General features: G+C 44.8%; 1 protein-coding gene across 1 annotated transcript in view; it reads left to right on the top strand.

The window, feature by feature from the left end:
• Positions 1–640: 640 nt before the first annotated feature.
• TCP11L2 (t-complex 11 like 2) overlaps positions 641–21,352 on the top strand; it is a 76,261-nt gene continuing 55,549 nt past the window's right edge. The window contains exon 1 of the mRNA XM_021687378.1: positions 641–705. The gene's annotated coding sequence lies outside the window, so the exon portion shown is untranslated. The remainder of the gene's footprint in view (positions 706–21,352) is intronic.

The raw sequence follows: 21,352 nt of genomic DNA, 5'->3' as shown, positions 1-21,352 counted from the left end.
GAGCTACGAGGCCCGGGGTGGGGGAGCCGAGGGGAGGGTGGTGGCCGAGCGCGGTCTGCGGCGGCCGGGGTGGGGGGCGGAGTGTCCCAGCGGGGTCTACGGAGGCCGGGACAGGCGACTGAAGTGGCCGAGTGGGAGGGGGCAGGAGGCGCCGAAGTAGGGAGGGCAACTGGCCTGGGTCTACCCAGGCGGGGGCCGGGAGTCGAGGTGGCCAAAGGGAGGGGCGCAGGTCTGGGTCGATGGCGGGGCCGGGACTGGCGACTGAGCGGGTGCCACAAGGGCCCCGGGGATAGGCGGCTGAAGTGGGGGTGGCCAGGCGGGTCGGAGGGAGGAGAGCTGGGGTTGAGCTTTTGCCTTGGGCCAAGTTCGAATCCCTTCCCTCCGACCTGTTGAGAGAGAGGAAATGAAGGGGGGGCGCGCCCAGGAGCCCTGCCCTCGGGAATGGGAGGAAGGAGGCGGGAACCTGACTACGCACCCCATCTTTTCTCTAGGGACTTGGGGAAATCCCGCCCCTCCCCATAACACCCTCCCAGCCCGACCCGTGTGGGGTCTTGACTCTTAATGGGGGTTTGAAGGCGGAGGCAGAAGGAGCTTCGAGAAACCAGTTGGCTCGGCGGAGGCATGTTTAGAGAGAGTTAGCAAAGATTCTTGGACTGCACAAAGTCTATTCAAGGAAACGCATTTATTGAGCATCCCCCTTCCCTGGTAAGTCCACTATCCATGCTGTTTACTTTTTTTTTTTTTTTTCTGAAGCTCTTTAAACTCCATTTTCCCTTTAGGGGTCCTGCAGTCTATCCGTAGCCCCTACAACGGACAGGCTCTGTGCTGTGTGCTGGGAAACCTGGGGCGGCGCCAGGAGAGGGAGGCAGATCGGGGTTGTACCCCTACTCTGGTAGAAGGAAATACAGTAACACCAAGCTCTGCATCTAGCAACTTAAATATGTTCTTAAAACCTCACAAAACCTTGCAAAGCAAGATTATTTTACCCGTCTTATTGGAAGGAAACTGAGCCCCCGCCCCAGCTGATTGGCTGAAGGTCACACAGCTATGATTTGAACCTTGACCTCTTCCAGAGCCCATCCTGCTTTGGAGTGGGAAGGAAAGGGGAGGGGGCAGGGAAGTTAAGCAACCTGCCCACTCTCACTAAGGCTAGTTGGTGCTGGGGCAGGGACAGAGCTCCGCTGCTTTCCCCCTGAACCTGGTGCGCTTTGTGCCTGGCGGTGTGTGTGCCCGGCAGCTGGCTGTCTGAAAAGGTTTCTTCTGCCAATTGTTTTTAAAGTAACATTCCTTGTTCTTAAGGCCCAGTTCAAATGCCACTTCTTTCATGATGCCTTCCCTATAACGCCACCTCTTGTTGCAATAAGGGGCATCATATATGTTAGTTCAATAAAAAACCTTTGTGGAGGGTACGATATGCACCAGACAGATGTCTGCAAAGTACTAGTCTCCCCTCCAGGACGAGAAGCAACCATCACTTATATCTCTCTCTATCTCACCATATGAGGTGCTTTTAAAAGTCTCTAGGGAACCAATGAACACGTGGGCCTGCCCTCAAGGGGCCTGCATTACATTTGGAGGAATGTGCGGAAGCATTTTGAGGGTCAAATTATGTGCTTGAGAAAATAAATGTCAAGGGAGCTCATCCAGGGCTGTAGGTATATGGGGAAATCTGGGGCAGGAGGGTCTGAGCAAAGCCTTGAAGAATGGATTTGCACAGGGGGAGAGCACGGAGGATATTTCTGTGGCAGAAATAGGGTAAGCCCAGGACTCCGATCTGACAAGAAGTAGTGTGTGTCACGACATGGGGAAGAAAAAGATGAGCTGGGTGGAATGGGTCCAGATTGCAGAGGTTGGCAGAAGCCAGCCAGGCAGACAGAAGAGTCAGTATTAGTGTGGGAGGCCAGAGTAAATGACAGCAGTTTCTGAACTAGAAATACAACCATCTGCCCCAGAGAGAGAGGAACATCCACTCCAGCTAAATACAAGGAGAAATCGCAGGAATCTCCTAATTCAAAAGAGCACATGACCTAGGAAGGGAGATGGCAGAGACTAACTCATCAGAAGGGGCCGGAAGAGCCTTGTTTAACAACTGTTCAGCTGAGTTCAGCTTGTGTTTAAAATCCCTAGTGTGCAAACAAAGCAGTCATCCTCCTTCAAGCGGTCATCTGTTAGGGCAGTGATAACCTGCAAAGCAGCTTTGGGGGCTCCTCCAGGCTCTGGCCTGGGAGACAGGAGCACTGCTCTTTTAACCTTAGTTCTGCCACCAACCTAACTCTGTGCCCTGGAGAAGTGTACTTAACCTTCTCCGTGGATTTCAAGGTCAGCTCTTTGGCATCTCTAAAGACCTTTCTCATTCTATTAATCTATTTCCTAGAGAAAAATAGTCATATCTGGTATCAGAAATAATTATTCACATTTTTTAAAGTTGAGACAGAACTTATGCCAGAACACATGGAAGATTTCTCAATTTTCTGCCTCTGCTGAGCACCGGAAACATAGCAGGTAGAGGAGGAGAGTGTTGTTATTTTCACTGTTTCCCTCTTGACCCTTTCCTCTGGGAAGTAGTGAAGTATAATGGTTAAGACACCGACTCCCAAATAGACTAACGTGGGTTCAAATTCAGCTGCCATGACTGACTGAAGAGCGTGACCTCTCTGAACCTCTGTGTCTTCATCTGTGAGGGGTGGGTAATAAGAACTACCTCACCGGGTCGCTGAGAGACAGCGTATGATGCAGGGCACATAGCAGGGCTCAGGGAATTAGAGGGTAGCTAATACAGCTTGCAGAGTCACTGAGCAAAGCAGAGCTACACAAAGCTTCAATGTCTAGATTTCAACCCATTTTCTTTCATCATTACTTCTTGGCACTCCCGGCACCCCTATGTGGCTTATAGACCACAGGCTCTGATGTGTTTGACCTGAGAAAGCAGGCAGTGTTTTCTTCTGAAGCGTGTTCTGCCATGGTGTTTGGCTGCACCAAGAGGAGAGGAGTGCCTCGTCGAATCTTCTAGGGCAGGAAAAAGCGGTGCTGGGAGGTTTCCATTCTCCTAGCCCATCCTCTGAATCAGCACAGCATGCATGTGGAGGAGGCTTCCCTGCTCCCCCCGACACCCAGAGTTTTTCACCTCTATCCCTTGTCCTCTTCTTCCTCCCTAAAGCGTATTAGATGGTCAGGAATGTGGGTGGAGAAGAGGAGGAAGAGCTAGAGACATCTTTTCCTTTCCCTCAGCTTGTGCGAAGACACTTCTGAACATCCTCAGGGTGCATGGACCATAAACGATAAGGCAGAGATTTGTAGGCCTGCAGCCCTCTTGGTTTCCTGTATTTCTGTTGGAATGCCGAAGCAGAAAGCCCCTGTTACTTACTGTTGATTGCCTCTTCCCGGTTCCAGGTTGACAAGACCCCCAGAGGCCAAGACGTGGGCCGGAATGCCCTGCAAACAGGGTGTGTGTTCGAAGTGGGGGCCTCCTTTGTAGCTGGCTCTGGAGTGTTAGGACACGGTCTCAGCAGTTCCCACCCCCAGGAACTCCCCAACTCCAAATTCTGTAGCTCCGTGCAGGAGGGGAACTCTTTCGTGGGAGATAGATGATAACAGCTGCCCAACCCAAGATACTGTCTGTCCATCTTCCCCGGCTTCATGTTTCTCTAGCGTATTTGTTTTTCTCTGCTTATGTAATTATTATTGTCTGCCTCTTCTCATTAGAGTGTAAGTTCCATGCCTGAAAACTTTATTGAGCTCACTCTTGGATTCCCTAGTACCTAGAACACAATATCTGGCACATAGTAGGAGCTCAGTAAACGTAATGAATTTCACGTGAGTCAAATCCGTCTACGCAGGGCCTTCCCTTTCATAAGAATACCACAAGGAGGGTCAGTGGAGGGGAGGAACCCAGTGAGGAATGACCTCCTAGAATTTCAGTATCATTACAATGATACCAGGAATGATGGCGGGAGGGGTGATGTTGATGGGGATGCCGGTGACCAAGAGGATGATTGCTAACACGGTTAGGCTGCAGGGGACCTGGAGGACCACAAAAGTCACCATTTACTGATCACTTGCTGTGTGCCGGGCATTATGCCAGGAGCTTAATACGCATTACCTCCTTCCAGCCTGAGTGAGCCTTCGATGGAGGCACCGCAGTAGTACTGATCAGTTTCCCCACCAGGGGGGACAACTTGTACAAGGTGACACAACTTGAGAATGGTAGCAGTCAAGGCTAGAATCCGGCAGTTGATCTGAGAACTCACACTTCCAATTAGCACATGAGTGGACAGACTGATAAGAAAACACACCTAGTCTGACGGAGTCATTTATCCAAGGCTTACTGATAAAATCCAGATGCTTAATGAGCATCATGAATCTCAAACTGGGAAGGAGAGGACAGGACTGTATCTCAACCTGACACAGGTAATTCATCTCTGCAACTGCGCCCTCTCACCAGGCTGCTGGTGGACACGTTTTACCCGTTACGTGTGCTGTAGGGAAAAAAATAAAATAATAAATAAAATAAAATAGTATATATTTAAAAACTCTTGACAGTCTGACCCCTGCTTCTCTTCCTAGCCTCATTTCTCCCTCAAATCCCTTCCTACTCTGTGTAGCCAGATTGAGCTTCCCTTCAGTTGCCCTAATTTGCCATAATGTCTAAGGAACTCAGCTTCCTTGAAACTTTTCGTGCCCCCACCCCAACGTGGATAAGACATCCCTCCCTGGTGCCCCTCCCCCCCCAGCCCCCAGATGGTCACAACCCCTACCAGGATGTATTGTGATTGCCTGTTTATGTACTGTCCTCCACACTAGAGCTTTTGGGGCAGAGACTGATCAATTCCTTTGCTTATCCCTAGTGCCAGGCAGTTTGCCTGGATTGTAGGAGGCACTCAAAACATGATGGATGGCTAATTGTATGGATATGACTGTACGTGATGTATGATGCCTTCTGATTCTCAGCATCCCGCGCTGTCAGAGTACCCACTCTCAAGGGGGTGGGGTGTTGGGAAAGTCTCCAAGTTTTGAAAGTTTAGTAGAAGTGGGTAATATGTAGAAATGCAATGTTGTAGGAAGGTTCAGACAGCATGTAACAAATGTGTGTTGCTAATTTAACCACATAGATATAAGAGGTGCATGGCTATGATGGATTCCTTAGTGAATGAGAGAAGTTGCTGTAAAAAAAACCCTCCCCCGACCTTGCTCAAGAAATCTCCCACATCTCCTTATCACAGGGGGAGCACAATGACCAGGAGTGGGGTGGGGGGGAAGGGGGCAGAATGAGGGTTCGGGAATTACGCATCCCCTCCCATCTAGGATTCCACTCCCCCTGACCCATAACCACCTGCAAGTCCTTGTTCTTTGTTCAAGCTCTTCTCCCCAGCCTTCCAATCTGGAAGTCCCAGCAGCCTCCTTCCAGGAAAATCTAGTCCCTGACCACCTGTCCCCTCCCCCTGCTCAGTCCCTCCATCATTCGAGCTCCTCAGAATAAAGGAGAGTGGTAAGGATACGGATTGGGTTGGGTTTGATCCTATCTGGAAGACTTACGAGGCTGTGTGGTTCTGGAAAGTTACCTAACTTCTCTGGTCCTCAGTTTCCTCATTTATAGAGGAAGATGAATACTTTGTAGGATTCGTGGGAGATAACAAATATGAAAGAGACCGTGATCACTGTAAGCTTCAGATACAAAATGACCATTAATGTGTGCCAACTAAATAAAGCCAGCCCCTCCATAATTCAGAGCCTAGATGGATATTTTCAGCGCTAGAAAAAACTAAAATAGCATCCATAAACTGTGGCTTACAGTACCACCAATGGCCTAGAATTGTGGTAAGATTTCAGTGAAAGAATATCGGTAAAGCACCCATCATGCTCTGTTTCAGCAGAATGGAGAGCATTATGTAATTAGGGTAATATCCTATCCCCATCAGGCCATGGATCTCTAGAGGGTAAAACCTTGTCGGCTTCATTTCACTGCACTATCCTTCATGCTTATTGTTGCATGGGTAACTGACCCAGAAAGTTTGATTTTAGTATGAGATGAGTGCACCTGATTCACGTGTTGCACAAAGATGTGAGCATCTGACTAGGCAAGGGGGCTACAGCCATGAACAAGCAACTCAAAATCCCTATCCTTGTGGAGCTTTCATGCCAGCAAGGGAGACCAGGTAATAGCACATCAGTAAAACACAGGACGCTAGGTAGTGCTAAGGGGGAAAAGTAAAGTGGAGAAAGGGAAACAGGAAGGCTGTGGGATTGGGATTGCTATTTTATTTTATTTATTTTTTTTTATTTTTTAAAGATTTTATTTATTTATTTGAGAGAGAGAGAATGAGAGAGAGAGAGCATGAGAGGGGGGAGGGTCAGAGGGAGAAGCAGACTCCCCGCCGAGCAGGGAGCCCGATGCGGGACTCGATCCCGGGACTCCAGGATCATGACCTGAGCCGAAGGCAGTCGCTCAACCAGCTGAGCCACCCAGGCGCCCGAGATTGCTATTTTAGATCAGGTGGTCAAGAAGACCTCACAGAGAGGGTGACATTGGAGTAAAGACCTCAAGGATGTATGGGAGCCAACCACGCAAATATCTGGAAGAAGAGTCTTCCAGGTAGAGAAAAGAGTGAATGCAAAGGCCCTGAGGTGCATCTGAGGAGCAGAGAGGAGGCCAGTATAGCTGGGGCAAGTGAGTAGTTCACCAACAAGTATCTATGGAGCCCCTACTTTTTAGAGAATAAAGAAATGAGCACAATTTCTGGCACACAGTCGCTCTCAGCACATGCTACTCTTTCCATTATTGTCATTAGCATCATTATCTCTGGCTCTCTCCCACCATCACCCAGTATCCAGCCCAAGATCCGGTGCCTAGTAAGAGCTCAGTAAGCGTCTGATGAACTGAATCTCACGGTCCTGTGTAGGCTGGGTCCTTAACCATTAACACCGGATTATCCCTTGATGTTTAACTGCCCTGGAGACTTACTGTTTCCTCACATTGGTTTTTTGCTCTGAAAATCCTTAGGTCTCGACATGATACCAGAATTGTATGTAGATGTAGTATTATATTGCTTTGGTTGAATTCCTCAGCCTTCAAAAAGGTAGAGAGGGGAGTCCAGCAGTTCGGATTCTGTGACTTCTGCTAAGTCCTGGGCCCCTTCATTTTATAGGGACCCTGTAGGGAAGCAGCAAGTGCTGGGCTTATCAGCTTTAGGCTATCTCCTAGGACCCAGCAGGCAGAACTAGGCGCCTGCTGTTTACAACCCAGCTGAGCCTCAGAAAAGATTTCACCTAGAAGGGGGTGGATGGGAGTGAGGCCACTAGGTGCTCATCAGGAAGCTTTCAAACACAATGATCATCACAGTAATTCAGGAGACCTGTCCAGGATGTGGAAGAGATTGAGTCAGTAATGAACTAATGAACTCCTCTCTGCACCGATGTCAGCCAGGAGATTGCAAGTCTCTTAATGATCTAAGCCCCTCTTGCTCCAATAAAGCCTAGGTGCTGTTGTTTTTCAAGTAAAAGCAATATCACCCTTCTTTTGACCTATTTGTCAGAAGCGAAGGCAAAGTAGAGAAGCACTCTACTCAGCGAAAACTTTCAATTCAGTTGCAACGTGACTCTTGGTGCACGCATCTCCCACCCAGCAGCTCAAGCCCCTCCATCATACAGAGACTTCTAAGACCACATCTTAAAGCCTGGGCTTTTGGGGTGTGACTAGTGTACCACGCAGAAGGGCCCTTCCTCTGCTGTCCCAGTGATACCTCTCGTTCCCAAACACACCCTCCCCGTGGGCAGGCTGGCCTCTTTCTCCTCTCTGATACCATTCAAGTTTCTGTCTTCTAAAATGAATAAGGTCATTCCTCCCTTCCACCCACCCAATCTGCTCTTCCAGAAAGAGAGTACTGGCTTTAGAGTAAGAAAGACATTTTCATTTTAGAGAAAAGTAAGACCTGGGGCCTGGCGTGTTTTAGCCATCGGCTTAAAGTCACATAGTCAAGAGTCCAGGTTGGAGACACGTGCTTCTGACTCCAAACTCCTCTCCCTTTCCACTAATCCTAACTGTCTTTTGGATGGTTGACTTCCAAAGAATACGGATTAGCATTCTAATTAGCATTCCTCCAAGGAGTACTGATTAGCACCCAAAAATAAATATTTGGCATCAACTTGTATGTAGGGCAGCATGGAAAACCAGTTTTAAATGAGTACTGTGTAGAAGCAGTTCCAAAGTACTTGTCAAACAGAAGTGATATCAACAAATATTGGTCAAATCGCTGAATGAATACTAATGATACGAAATTAAGTCAGGTGGATCTTCTGAGAAGTAATGGCATTTTCCATTCCGGAGAAAGGAGATCTTTCACTCTGTAAACAGATTTGCATGAGAATTTTCTTTCATAAAAGTGACCCTGCCTGCATTATTTTCACAACAGCTGTGCTTGGTTTATAAGATAAGCTGCCCAGGACCTGGGATTATCTCTGCTACTGAGCCGAGGTGGCCTATAGTGAAGCCAGATTTTGCCTTTGCCAAGCTTATGAAGACAGGGCCTTTGTGACGTTCAAAGCTTCTTTCCATTTCTCTAAGGAAGGAGGATTCCTCTCCAAAAAGGTACAGCCTCTCTGAAGACTTCTGAAACCTCTGGGGCTAACGGACACTTGGACCTGTTTTCGTTTCTCATCCTGACATGTATTTACCTGTTTCTTCTGGAAACGTCTTGCATCAGTTCGTCCCAAAGGCTATGAAGCAGGCATGGCATGGGTCAAAGGCTCGTTCAAGAGGAAGAAGGGAGAATTAATTAAAATATCAGGTGCTGAGCCAAGCATTTTGTACTTGATTTCCCACTGAATCATCACAACCCTGTGAGGTAAATATGATTAAGTTTGTATAGGACAGAAAAAAAAGACTTAGAGAAGACCAGTGGTCTGCCCCAGTAACAGCCTACAGGTGTCAAAAATGATACTGAAACTTATACCTGCCTGAGTCCAAAGTCCATGCTCCTTCTACTCTCCTCTCAGGGGCTTCCTGGACCTACATTCAGCTTGGCATTGACACCTCTCTTGATCTGCTCTGACTAGATTTATCCCCCACAATTTCCCACATCAGTAGTCCCCAGGGAGCTTTTTAAAAAATAGATGAACCCTGGTCTCTTATCAGCCTACCAATGGAAGGGCGCAGGCTTGGGTACTTCATTAAAGCTGCCCAGTCAACAGGTATGTCCCGCCCTGGTTAAGAATCACTACAGTATATGGACCCTTTATTCCAGAAGAACTCTACCCACCCCATTTATGCTCATTATTCCCCCTTCCTCACCATTTCCCACATCAATTCCCTAAACTGAGCAAATCCAATTTCCTTCCAACAACCCATACCTTGCCCCTCCAGCGATCAAAATTCACTCTGTTTCATGTTGGCAGAAAATGACCCATTTAGATGCTCAGCTCATCCACACACTATGATAAATTACAAAGAAATCATTTTTTTAAAAGATTTTATTTATTTATTTGACAGAGAGATAGCGAGAGCAGGAACACAAGCAGGGGGAGTGGGCGAGGGAGAAGCAGGTTTCCTGCTGAGCAGGGAGCCTGATGTGGGACTCGATCCCAGGACCCCGGGATCATGACCTGACCCAAAGGCAGACGCTTAACAACTGAGCCACCCAGGTGCCCCTAAATTAAATCATTTAATACAAAAGTTTCAAGCCTAGGAAAATAGGAAAGAAAAAGAATATGATCTCAAAATTTTGGTGGGGAAATGGAATTGTAAGCATGGAAGAAAAAGGTTTAAATTAAAAGGGGAAAGTCCCCCCCAAAAAAGGAGGGAGTAGATCTGATTTAACTACATGAAAATATGAAACTGTCTATGAAAGAATAAGAAAGCACACAGAAAGAATACTTCTGTAAATATTGTTGTAAATACGTAAATATGACAAGCAAAATATGTTGTAGATATGACAAGCAAAAATTAATAATATTATCTAAAAAGACCATACAAATAGGATAAGTGCTCTAAAAGTGGGAACCTTGTCTGTCTTGTTTGGTATTGTATTCCTGTGCTTACAGATGCTTGGCCTATAGTAGTATTTGTTGAATGAAGAGATTTTTTTTTTTTTAACCTGAAAACCCCAGGAGATAAGTGAGGAAAAAAAGACATGAAAAATAACTCACAAAAGAGGAAATACAATTTCTCAACACATGGGAGCATCTTGCAAGTCTCCCTTGTGATACGAGAAATAGAAGTATTTAAAACACTGATGTGTTATTATTGGTGTCTAAGAAATTAGCTGAGATTTTTAAAAAAACTATAAAATATAATACTAAGACAGGTAGGGTAAAACAGCTCCTTCATGTTGTCATTGAATCAGCCACTTTGAAGACTAGTAGAGATGGGAACCAGGTTCTGATGGTATCCAGATGGTTAATGGTCTGACCAGCAACTGAACCTCCCCCTTCTAACAGACCCCACAATCTTCGGACAATGCCCCGACCCTGGTCAACCTTCACTGGGATTCTTCAAACCAGCCCTGTCTGGAAGAGAGGCCCTCATTTTTCTCTGGTTGTGAATCACTTGAGGACATGATTCTGGAAGCTGCCAGTAGTCATGTCTCTTGAAACATGGAGAGAGGCTATCTGTAGTGGAAAAAATAATAATAATAATAAGTTGGTTTGCAGAGAATCCTGTTGGCATTAGACCCCCTGGTTCCCATCATTCCTGAGGTCATATTCTGTGTCTGGCCTCTTCCCACAGGTTGATGACCTAAGTTCATCACCTCTCCCCCCCTGAGTGTACCAGACTAGGCTCCTTCTGGTTTGAAGAGCCTATTGTTCACTTCTCAGGAACTTTGTGAACTGTTTGTTAACCAGTTGGAGCTTGCAATCAGCCTTGGTAGAGGTATTTATTCTAGCAGCCTCGGGGTGTTTCCAGTCCATGGAAATCTGAAAATACTGGAAATCAGGGCTTCTATCCCCACCCCCACCCAAGAGCCAGATGTTAACCATTTACATATGAGCACATCGCTTTCCTTGAGGTACCTGGGCTGGATTTCTGTCACTAGCAATCCAGAGAATGTTGGGCAATGCAGCCGGAGTTGCGGAGACCCAAATCCCACCTGAGACTTTTATCTCCAGTTTATAAATGAAAAACCCTCCCCAGGTGGTCCCCAAGGGAGACAAAAGCCACAGGGAGCTTTATTTTTAGCTGGGCTTTAAGCTAGGCATGAAGCTGTTCTGCAAAGTCACAACTAGACATTCAGGAGGGCAGCCTTCTCCACTGACCTGGATATTGGGTAAGTCATTTTGCAAGGAAAGGTGACAAAGCGCATATCCATCCATATTGGATGAGATGCAGCCACTGAGAAAGAGATCCCAAGAGAAAGTGCATTTGCCTCTGAACCTAGGAAGGAGCCCTGGCAGGAGCCAGGGAGGGTCCCAAGCCTGCTTGCCACTGGGAAGAAAAGAGAGTACAATAAAAAAAAAAAAAAAAGCTGAGACCTCCTCTAGGAGTTCAAGCTCTGAGTCAGCTTTTCTCCCAGACTGTATTCAACAGATTGGTGGGAAAAAGAGACTATACCCACCTCCAGAGGCCCGCAGAATTCTTTTGACAGTAAATGGGAGGATTACAACTGTTGATACCTTCTACACCAGTGGTTTTATGTCTAAGAATCATTTCTAAAGAAATAATACAAAATAAAGGAAAGGGTTTATGTAGAGACCTGTTTATTACTGAATTATTTAGAATAGGGAGGGGAAAAAAGCCTGGAATCCACACAAATGACTAACAACAGGAGAATGACTACGTGAATTATAATACAGCATTATAATGTATCACAGTCATTGAAAATGGTTTGAAGGGATTATAATAAGATGGGGAAAAATCGTACCTTAACTAAATAAAAATACGGATTTAAATTTTATATTCAGAATGACTGGCAATCAGAGAAAGAGAAAGGGTCAAACACACTGACTGAAAACTGCCAAGGTGTCGTCCCAAGTGTTAACTGTGGTTTTCTGCTTTGGGTAGTGAAACTATTGAAGGTTTTTAGTTCTGCTTTTCTCTGTACTTTCCAAGCTGTGTTCAATAATCTTACATAAAAATGGATACCACTTGGGCGCCTGGGTGGCTCAGTCATTCAGCGTCTGCCTTTGGCTCAGGTCATGATCCCAGGGTCCTGGGATCAAGTCCCACATCGGGCTCCCTGCTCGGCGGGAAGCCTGCTTCTCCCTCTCCCTCTCCCCCTGCTTGTGTTCCCTCTCTCACTGTCTCTCTCTGTCAAATAAATAAATAAAATCTTTAAATAAATAAATAAATAAATGGATACCACTTAGTGAGCATTGTTCAGTATTTATCTTGTGCCAGGCCCTAGATGAAGCACTTTTCTTAGATTATTTTATTTGAATCTCCCTGCGACCCTCCAAGGTGGGTACTTTCATTACTTGCAATTTACACATGGAGAAACTGAGGCCCGGATAACTTAAGTGTCTTGCCCAAGGTCACACAGCTGGTAGCCAGGGTGAAGAGCCTGGTCTGTTTGACTTCAGGGCCAGAGCATCTTATCCACCCCACTCTCCTCAATAAGAGAAGACACTAGATAAATAATTTACATATAACTATACAGAAATATAGACATTAAACTCTCTTTTAAGCCAGAGATCCATCCTTCAAGGCGTAGCTCTTTTGTGAGAACCTTCTGCTTCCTGCCCCTAAACTCTTGCCCTGATGTCTGCTCCCTCCAGTACTCTTAGACTGTCCTACACTGTTGATGGTCTTTTCCTGGACGCAGGTACACCCTCAGGTAGATCAGAACACCTGAGGGAAGGAAGGGCACCTTCTCCTCACCCTGGTTCTTTTCTCCTTTTCCACCTCTCCTCCGTCTTGCACCGCACACTTCAGCCTCGATCTCTCTGCACCATAAGATAAAACGAACCAGGACTCCCAAATTCACGTCCTAAGGGAAGTTGGAAAGCCTTACCCATGACTTCCACATACTTTCTTAAGCTTACTTTGTTATGGCTACTGTTACCACCAACTCCTGGCTCCCCTGACCCAGTTCATTCAGGAAATGGTCTCGCCTTTCTGTCCCTGCCCCAGATGGAAACTCAGCCCCTTGCTTGGCTTCTACAGTGAACCCACACAACAGGGCCATCCAAACATGTAGACTTTATGAAGGATATTAGAGGACAAGGAGAGGTTTATGCTGTTGAAACTCAAACAACTTCAATGTGAATATTAAACATCCCTGTGAAAACAAAACAAAACAAAACCCTTTGGCTACCAGGCCCTGGAGAAGTATTATTTATTGGCTGCTTTGCTCTCTGAGTATCTCGCTTAATCCTCTCCCTCCCTCCCCATTGCTTTTCTACCCCACCCTCCCCCACACCCAACTCCAAATCCTCTCTCTGTAATGCACAGCTATCCTGTTCACTCAGGCCCCAACCTCCAGACTCAGCTCCAGACCCTTCCAGGTGCCCAGGTGATTGAGAGGACCTTTCACTGAAACCTAATCCACTCTTCTTGGATTGCTGTGTTGGTGGACAGCAAACATTTTATCTTCCTCGATTACACTTAAATATATAAATTGAATTGAGAACCTGCTTTGTGCCAGATGCTGAAGATATACAAAATTGGAAAAATACACAAGCAAGAATCCTAAAGAACTTAATCATTAAGTTTCTTAAGTACTCATAGCTTACAGAGCAGGTAACCACTATAGCAGACAACTGGTGCTCTAACAGAGGAAGAAGCAAAGGGCCACGGGGCTCAAGGGGATGGAGCAGCCTGTAAATTTGGGCCTCTTAGAGATGCACGGGCCAGACACGCAGGAGTCTCCAGTTCTGAGTTCCTTTCTCTAGCCATGGGTTCAGCTGGTATTCCTCACATGTCCCTTCTGAAAGCTTCTCTTCGGCTGTGGCTGCCAAGATTCTTTCCACTGCATTACACAATATACAATAATTTATGACTGACAGTAACCCAATAACCCTAACTTGATTGTAACTCCAATTTGGAATGTGCAGCCCTTTAGCTCTGCACCACGCTGCAGGGCACCAAGACCATCTATAAGACCATTTGGTGGGTTGAACAACAGAGGATACTGAAGGTTCTCCAAAGAAAGTCAACACGTGCTAAATGTTCAGTCAAGTCCATTTTCAACCTAAGTTTCCTGTTTCCTGTTTTCCCCCCTTTCACAACCAAATACAAACCAAAGCTCTTCTTTCAGATTCTTTAAAAGTAAAAAGGGACCAGTGGGGGCTGGTGATCTCTGTTGTCACAAAGGATGTTGCCTGTCTTGACACTGGTTTCAACAGTTCCTTTACAAAATACTGTGACTGTGCTTTATTTTAGCCTTAGCTTGAATTCTGAGCATAGAACAACTGGTTGTCAAGACGCTCGAACTGCTTGCCAAATTGTAATTATTACTGTATTCTGGGTTGAGATGTTTTAAATTAGTTTTTTTTTATTATAAAAAGAGATGCTCATTCTAAAATTTAAAACCTTATGAAGTATAAAGTGAAATATGAATGTCAATAGCCCAAAGAAATTTGAATAAACACTTCGCCAAAGGAGGTCTACAAATAGCAAATGAGTATATGAAAAATGTACATTGTTGGAGCACCTGGGTGGCTCAGTCAGTTAAGCGTCTGCCTTCGGCTCAGGTCATGATCCCAGGGACCTGGGATCAAGCCCCGCATAGGGCTCCCTGCTCAGCAGGAAGCCTGCTTCTCCCTCTCCCTCTCCCTCTCCCCCTGCTTGTGTTCCCTATCTCTCTGTCAAATAAATAAATAAAATCTAAAAAAAAAAGAAAAGAAAAGAAAAATGTACATTGTTAATCATTAAAGAAATGAAAATGTAAGCCACCCATTTGAAGAGCTAAAATTTAGAAGTCTGGTCATACCAGATACTGGCAAGGATAAAGACAAATGGAAATGCTCATACAGTGCTGGCAGGATATAAGATGGTACAACCACTTTGGAAACCAATTTTGGAGTGGGAGAGGGAGAAGCAGGCTTCCTGCTGATCAGGGAGCCCGATGCGGGGCTTGATCCCAGGACCCTGAGATCATGACCTGAGCCAAAGGCTTAACGACTGAGCCACCCAGGTGCCCCAATTTTGCAGGTTCTTAAAAAGTTAAAGCATACACTTATCATATGATCTAGACATTCCACTAAGCATTTACACAAGGGAAATGAAAGCCTATGCAAACACAAAGACTAATACACAAATGTTCCTAGCAGCTTTGTTTTGTTTTTCTGGGGACTAGCCCAAAACTATTCACAATCCAAATAAATGTCCGTCACCAGATGAATGATAAGCAAATTGTGATACATCCCTACAATGTAATGCTATTCAGCAATTAAAAGGAATTAATTATTGATATTCTCAGCAACACGGGTGAATATTTTGCTCAATGAAAGAAGCACGACAAAAATAAGACATATTGCATGATTCCATTTATGTAAAATTCTGGAAAATGCAAACCCTTAGTAACAGAAAGCAGATCAGTGGTTGCCTAGGATGGGGGGACAGGGAAGGGTGGTAGGGAGGGATTACAAAGGGATGTGTGGAAACTTCTGAGGGCGATGAATATATTCGCTATTGGAATTGTGGTCATGGCTTCATAGGTGTGTACGTATGCCAAAACTTATTAGATTGTACATTTTAAATATGTGCAGCTTACTGTATGTTGATTATATCTCAATAAAATGGTTAGATACACACACACACACACACACATACACTCAACAATCAGTAGCCCCCAAACCCTCTCTTGAAATTACCACTAATATCAATTTGTTGTCCTCTTTCTAGACATCTGCACAGAAGGCATCATATTATACACTATTCTACAATTTGCTTTTTTCTCTTTTTTCACACAGGTAAGCAGGAAGCCACCCCATTCCTTTAAATGGCTTCTCAGTAATCCAGTATGTGAATGTTTTGTGGTATTTCACAGGTCCTCTAAACGTGCACGTTTAGGTGACTTCCAGTTTTTTCTAGAGACTTTTTTTAATCAATACAGTTATTTCCAGAGTTAGGAGCACTTGACTGGGAAGCTTCCTGGTCCTTAAAAAAGCAGTCCCTCGCTGGTGGTTTCTCCTGCTCCACCCTTTCTCCGACCCCCACCCCCACCCCCACCCTAGCAACCAAGCTGTTCTGGCCTCCTTGCTCCACCTGGTGGGCAGTCAAGGAACTGGCCAAGCTTTATTATTTCTCCTGTTGTGAGTGGTTCTCTTTGACTCCAGTTCAGCTAAATCTAATTCTCTCACTCTCCTCTTGAAAACTCGTCAACTAAAATTAGTCCTGAGCCCCTTATCAGAGCATACAAAGTGTTACTACCCTGGCCGCCACCCAGTTTTCCTGCCTCAATTTTGGCAAGTCCAAAATTGGGCTCGATCCTAGGACCCTGAGATCATGATCTGAGATGAAACCAAGATTCGGATGCTTAACTGACTGAGGCACCTAGGCGCCCCTCCATTTATTTATTTCTGTGCTCCCTGCCTCCCCCTACAAAAACGTGAGCTCCTTGAGGACAAGGACTTTGCCTACTTTGTTCACTGCTTGGCTCTCCAGATACGAACAGTGCCTGGCACATAGTAGGTGCTCAATAAAAATTTGCTGAATGAATTAATAGTAACTTGCCTGACTCTACCTCACTCTATGGCTGAGTAGGACATTCACACAAAGACACATATCCCTTTTCTTCCTCTCCACTCCTCTTCTGACTCTTATAATATCTTGAGGGAATTTTGCCTTCCATCTTCTCTTTTCATTCCCTTGAAGAAACAAAAATTATAATCCTTTGAAGAGTCATATCTGATTAGTAGTCTGATTAGTGCTACAGTTCTTGGGCTGCACACTAACAAAACTGTCTCCTGGAGACCAAGGTGTGCTGGAACTGATAAAGAAAACCTCGTGAGGCCCCAAGCATGAGCAACCAAGAGTGTGTACAAGGTCAGGGAGGGGGGTTGGCTTTCACCTCATCATGGAGCCCAGCACAAGGTTTGGAAGCTTTGGAAGCATCCAGAGGCTGTCTGTTTGGCATGGACCGTGGCTGTCCTATGGCTTACAGGTAGAGGTGGCCAACCATCTCTGTGAGCAATGAACATGATATTTGGGAATCTGAGTAGAAGGGGAGGGGACAAGCCGGCTAATGTGTTTGTTAGCTCAGAGGAACATGTGGCTTCTCAGGAATAACTGGGGGATGCTTTAAAGGAGATTCATTTCCAGCAACATGGTTGGTAGGCACCCATGGTGTCATAATTTAAATACAAGAAGGAAGTGTGACATCATTTTCTACTCCCAAGCTTGTGAGGGCTGGGACTCTAGGGCTGTACCTTAAAAAAAAAAAAAAAAGTGCAGAGTTGGAAATCAGATTTAGTTCTAAAAATGAACCAGGTAAATCAATCTTCAAAGTCATGGAAAGGGTGAAGAAGTCTTTAGTAAATATACCCCAGAATTTTGCTACTACTTCCTCATTTTTCCTTCCTTAAATTAGCTTTTACCTTCAAACATCAGCATGCTGAATAAGTTGTTTCAAAAACTATAGTCACTTTTTTCAGGTGTATTTAATTGCTGGCATTGTATCTTTTTTTTTTTCGTTATAACAATTTGGCATTTTGAAGACATTATTGCTTAAACAGTGTTTTGTGAGTCACCTAGGGAACTTGAAGTTCCCTGTGTGCAACTAGGTATTCTTGCAAAGTATCCACTGAAAATTTTTGGAACATCATTTGTTTGTAAATCAAAGCTGCTCAACAGTGAGTTGTGTGTTTGTTTGATCACTGATGTTTACTATGAGCAGAATGATCTTGGCTGATCCATTTGCTGTGGCCCAGAAAGTTCTGCTTTTGGAGAAGAGAAAGTCAGGGAAGGGAGGAGTTTGAAAGGATGGGCAGAAGGGTGACCCTTTCTGTTTGGAACAACAGCATCGATCTTCTCCCAGAAAGTGGTTGTTAGTTGGACGGTAGCCATGATAAAGACGATTAATTCTGACTGATGGTATCTGGTGAATTAAGAGCATTTCATGCTCTTTCAGCATTTGGAGATATCTCTTCCAACAGCTCCAACCTGCCTCAAACCATATATCACCTGGTTAATAGAAAAGTAGCATATTAGCAAAATATGCGGAGGGCTGTGTGCGCGTGTTGTGTGTATGTGTGGTGTTTGGTGTGTGTGTGTGTGTGTGTGTTGTGTATGTGTGTATGTTGTGTGTGTGTGTGTTGTGTGTGTGTGGTGTGTATATGTGTGTATGTATGTATGTGGTGTGTGTGTTGTGTGTATGTGTGTGTTGTGTGTGGTGTATGTGTGTGTGTTGTGTGTATGTGTGGTGTGTGTGTTGTGTGTGTGTGGTGTGTGGCGTGTGTGTGTGGTGTGTGGTGTGTGTGTGTGATGTGTGGCGTGTGGGAGGGTGCTGCGGGGAGTGGTTGTGAGGGTAAGTCAAACCCCGTCCCTACTTTCAAAACAGTAAAAATTCAGAGGGGAAAAGAACATGAATAGAAACAAACTCGAAAAGGATGCTCTAAGTAACACGTAAGGTCACTTTCACACCTGAGATTTTATTATCCTGTTCTATTTATCCGTCAACAACTGTATATTCAGGTCACCTAAGAGAAATTGAAACAGAGACCCATGGGCAGAACAGAGAAGGTGTACTGACTTCCAAATGTGGGCCTGTAAAACATTATAATGCACATGGCATCTAAGCTGAATCTTAAATGGTGAGTAGAAATTTGGGAGGTAAATTTGTGGTCTCAGTGGCACTGCAAGAAGAGGGTAGTGTGTAGAAGCATGGCCACAAATTCGGGGATCGATGGGGTTTAGTGTCCCTAAAGCATAAGAGGGGTTCATGGTAGTTTTAAAATATGTCTGGGCACCTGGGTGGCTCATATGGTTAAGTGTCTGCCTTCGGCTCAGGTCATGATCCCAGGGCCCTGGGATCGAGTCCCACATCCGGCTCCCTGCTCAGTGGGGAGCCTGCTTCTCCCTCTCCCTCTGCCTGCCACTCCCCTTGCTTATGCTCTCTCTCTCTGTGTCAGATAAATAAATTAAAAATCTTAAAAAAATAAAATAAAATATGTCTACAAATTCTTTGAAACCCCTCCCACAAAGGGTGGGTCTATGCATGTTATATATTATATATTGTATATGCTATACGTCATTATATTTAGGGTAAAAATGAAGGCATATAATATAGCTTTATTATTTTGTAGTCTATATATTTTATTATATACTATATAAAATATTCTATTTTAATAAGATGATTAATAATATATAAAATAAATGATAGACAAATATATCATTTATTTTATATATTAGATATAATAAATGAAGGTAAATTTCAGATAATTTATATATATATATAAAGTAAATGAAGGTAAAGCCAACTGTCCCAAATCTAAATAACAGCTTACATCTCATTCTTGTGAAGTCCTAGTGAGTATTTCTGACCAGAAGGCAGCCAGGGACCCAGGTTCCTTCCATCTCGTGATTCTCTCTTCCAAGGCCTCCACATTGTCTGCACACAGTCCATGAATGGGGAGAGTGGTGTTTTAAGGCCAGTCTGGAAAGTGGCAACCATCTCTCCCCTTTATTCTGTTGGCCAGAACTCAGTCACATGTCAATATCTAACCACAAGGGAGACTGTGCACTGGGGGAAAAGAAAATAAAATGGATATGCATGGCTCATCAGTCTCTGACATATTCTTTTTTTTTTTTTGGTAGGCTCCATGCCCAGCGTAGAGCCCAATGCAGGGTTTGATCCCACAACCCTGAGATCAAGACCCGAGCTGAGATCAAGAGTTGGGTGCTTAACTGACAGTCACCCAGGCGCCCACTGACACATATTCATATTACCTACATTTCATTTTCGCAGGATTTCTGAGTAGTTAGACATTATTATTTCCATTTTACAGATAGGATAGCTCACACTCTAAAAGACTATGCAGCCTGCCTAAAATCATATAACTGATAGGTGATAAGACTACAATTCAAATCTAGGTTTTTTTTTTTTTTTAATAAACCCACCCTCTTTTATGCTAATTTCTTTCATGCCAATTTCTCCCACCCTTGCTCCTATCCCCCAAAGGAAATATTTAGATTGTTATGTGTCTTTATAAATAGTTACAATTGTTTGAAACACTGCTTGATCAAACATGGGTTTTCACAAAGTTCTGGGTAGTCATAACCAATTCTTAATCTTTCTTGGTTTGCCAAGGATTTGTTTCAGCTTATCCTAGCTCCAGAAAACCCATCTAGATTTTCCTCAAGAACCTCTACATTCAGCCTTCACATATCTTCTGCTCGTCTTTAACAGGACAACCAGCTCTGTTTCCAATTTAAACAGACATAATGGAATATGCTTCCTTCTTCAATTTCACAATTAGCATTCTGATCCCTCTGATTAACCTGAATATTTCCTGGTTTTCAAGCAAACAAAAAGAAAGAAAAGAACAGTTACATTTAAAGTTTATCAGAGTTAATTCTCCTGATCACTGATCTCTCATCAACTAGCTTTCTGCCCTCCCAACCGATATTTAGAAGTTTTGCCTCTAAGGTCATGTTATCGATCGGTCTGCATGCGCCGAGTGCATGCTATGTGATGGGCACCATGTAAAAGAATGATGTAAAGATAGATTATTTTCTGACAGAGGGTTTGGGGCAAACGTCAGCATCACTTACTGTGGGCTTCAGTGCACAGCAGAAGTACCTTCTGTTCTCTTGGCATCTGCAGAGAGGTGCGCTTGGATGAGGACACAGCTTGATGAGGACACAGAGCTTTGCTCTAGAAGAAGAACCCCCACCCCTGGTTCTTACGGAGCAAGCATGGCAATGACCTTGCCCAGAAGAAACACGGTGGTCTCGGCCATGGCCACCAGGCACTCTGCGAGTGGGAGGTGGCTGGTGAGAAGAACACCAAAAAAACAATAGCAACCCAGCTAGACCTCAGGCGCTCGTGAATTTGGGCACAACCTCTCCTGCTGGTGGACAAGAATACCTCAAATCCCAGTCAGTTCAGCCGGGTCATGTGGGATGAGCATCCTAGTTCCGCACCTGGACCTTCAGACTGCTTGTCTCCGTAGTTGTGAAGATGAATTGGATATGGTCCTTAAACACAAGGAACTCCCAGTCTAAAATGAGGGACTTTCATGGAATCAAATCATTACAGGGCATGTGTGATGGATACATGCTTTAAAAGCTTGCCTGAAGTCTGTTTTTCTATCTAATGATGTTTAGCGGAATCCTCGGGTGAAAATATTGCTCAAGGCCCTTATTTTCTTCATGGAGGTGGCATAAATGCCCAGAGGGCCTGTGAATCATGCAAATGAATAGAGTAGGCCACAGATAAGAGACCCAGGGTCGGTGGCATGCAAATTCTGGCATAATTTATCT

This window comes from Neomonachus schauinslandi, chromosome 5, assembly GCF_002201575.2.
Source record: "Neomonachus schauinslandi chromosome 5, ASM220157v2, whole genome shotgun sequence".
Lineage (NCBI taxonomy): Eukaryota > Metazoa > Chordata > Mammalia > Carnivora > Phocidae > Neomonachus > Neomonachus schauinslandi.
The sequence above is the reverse complement of the archived record's forward strand: the minus strand, read 5'-3'. Positions and strand labels throughout refer to the sequence as shown.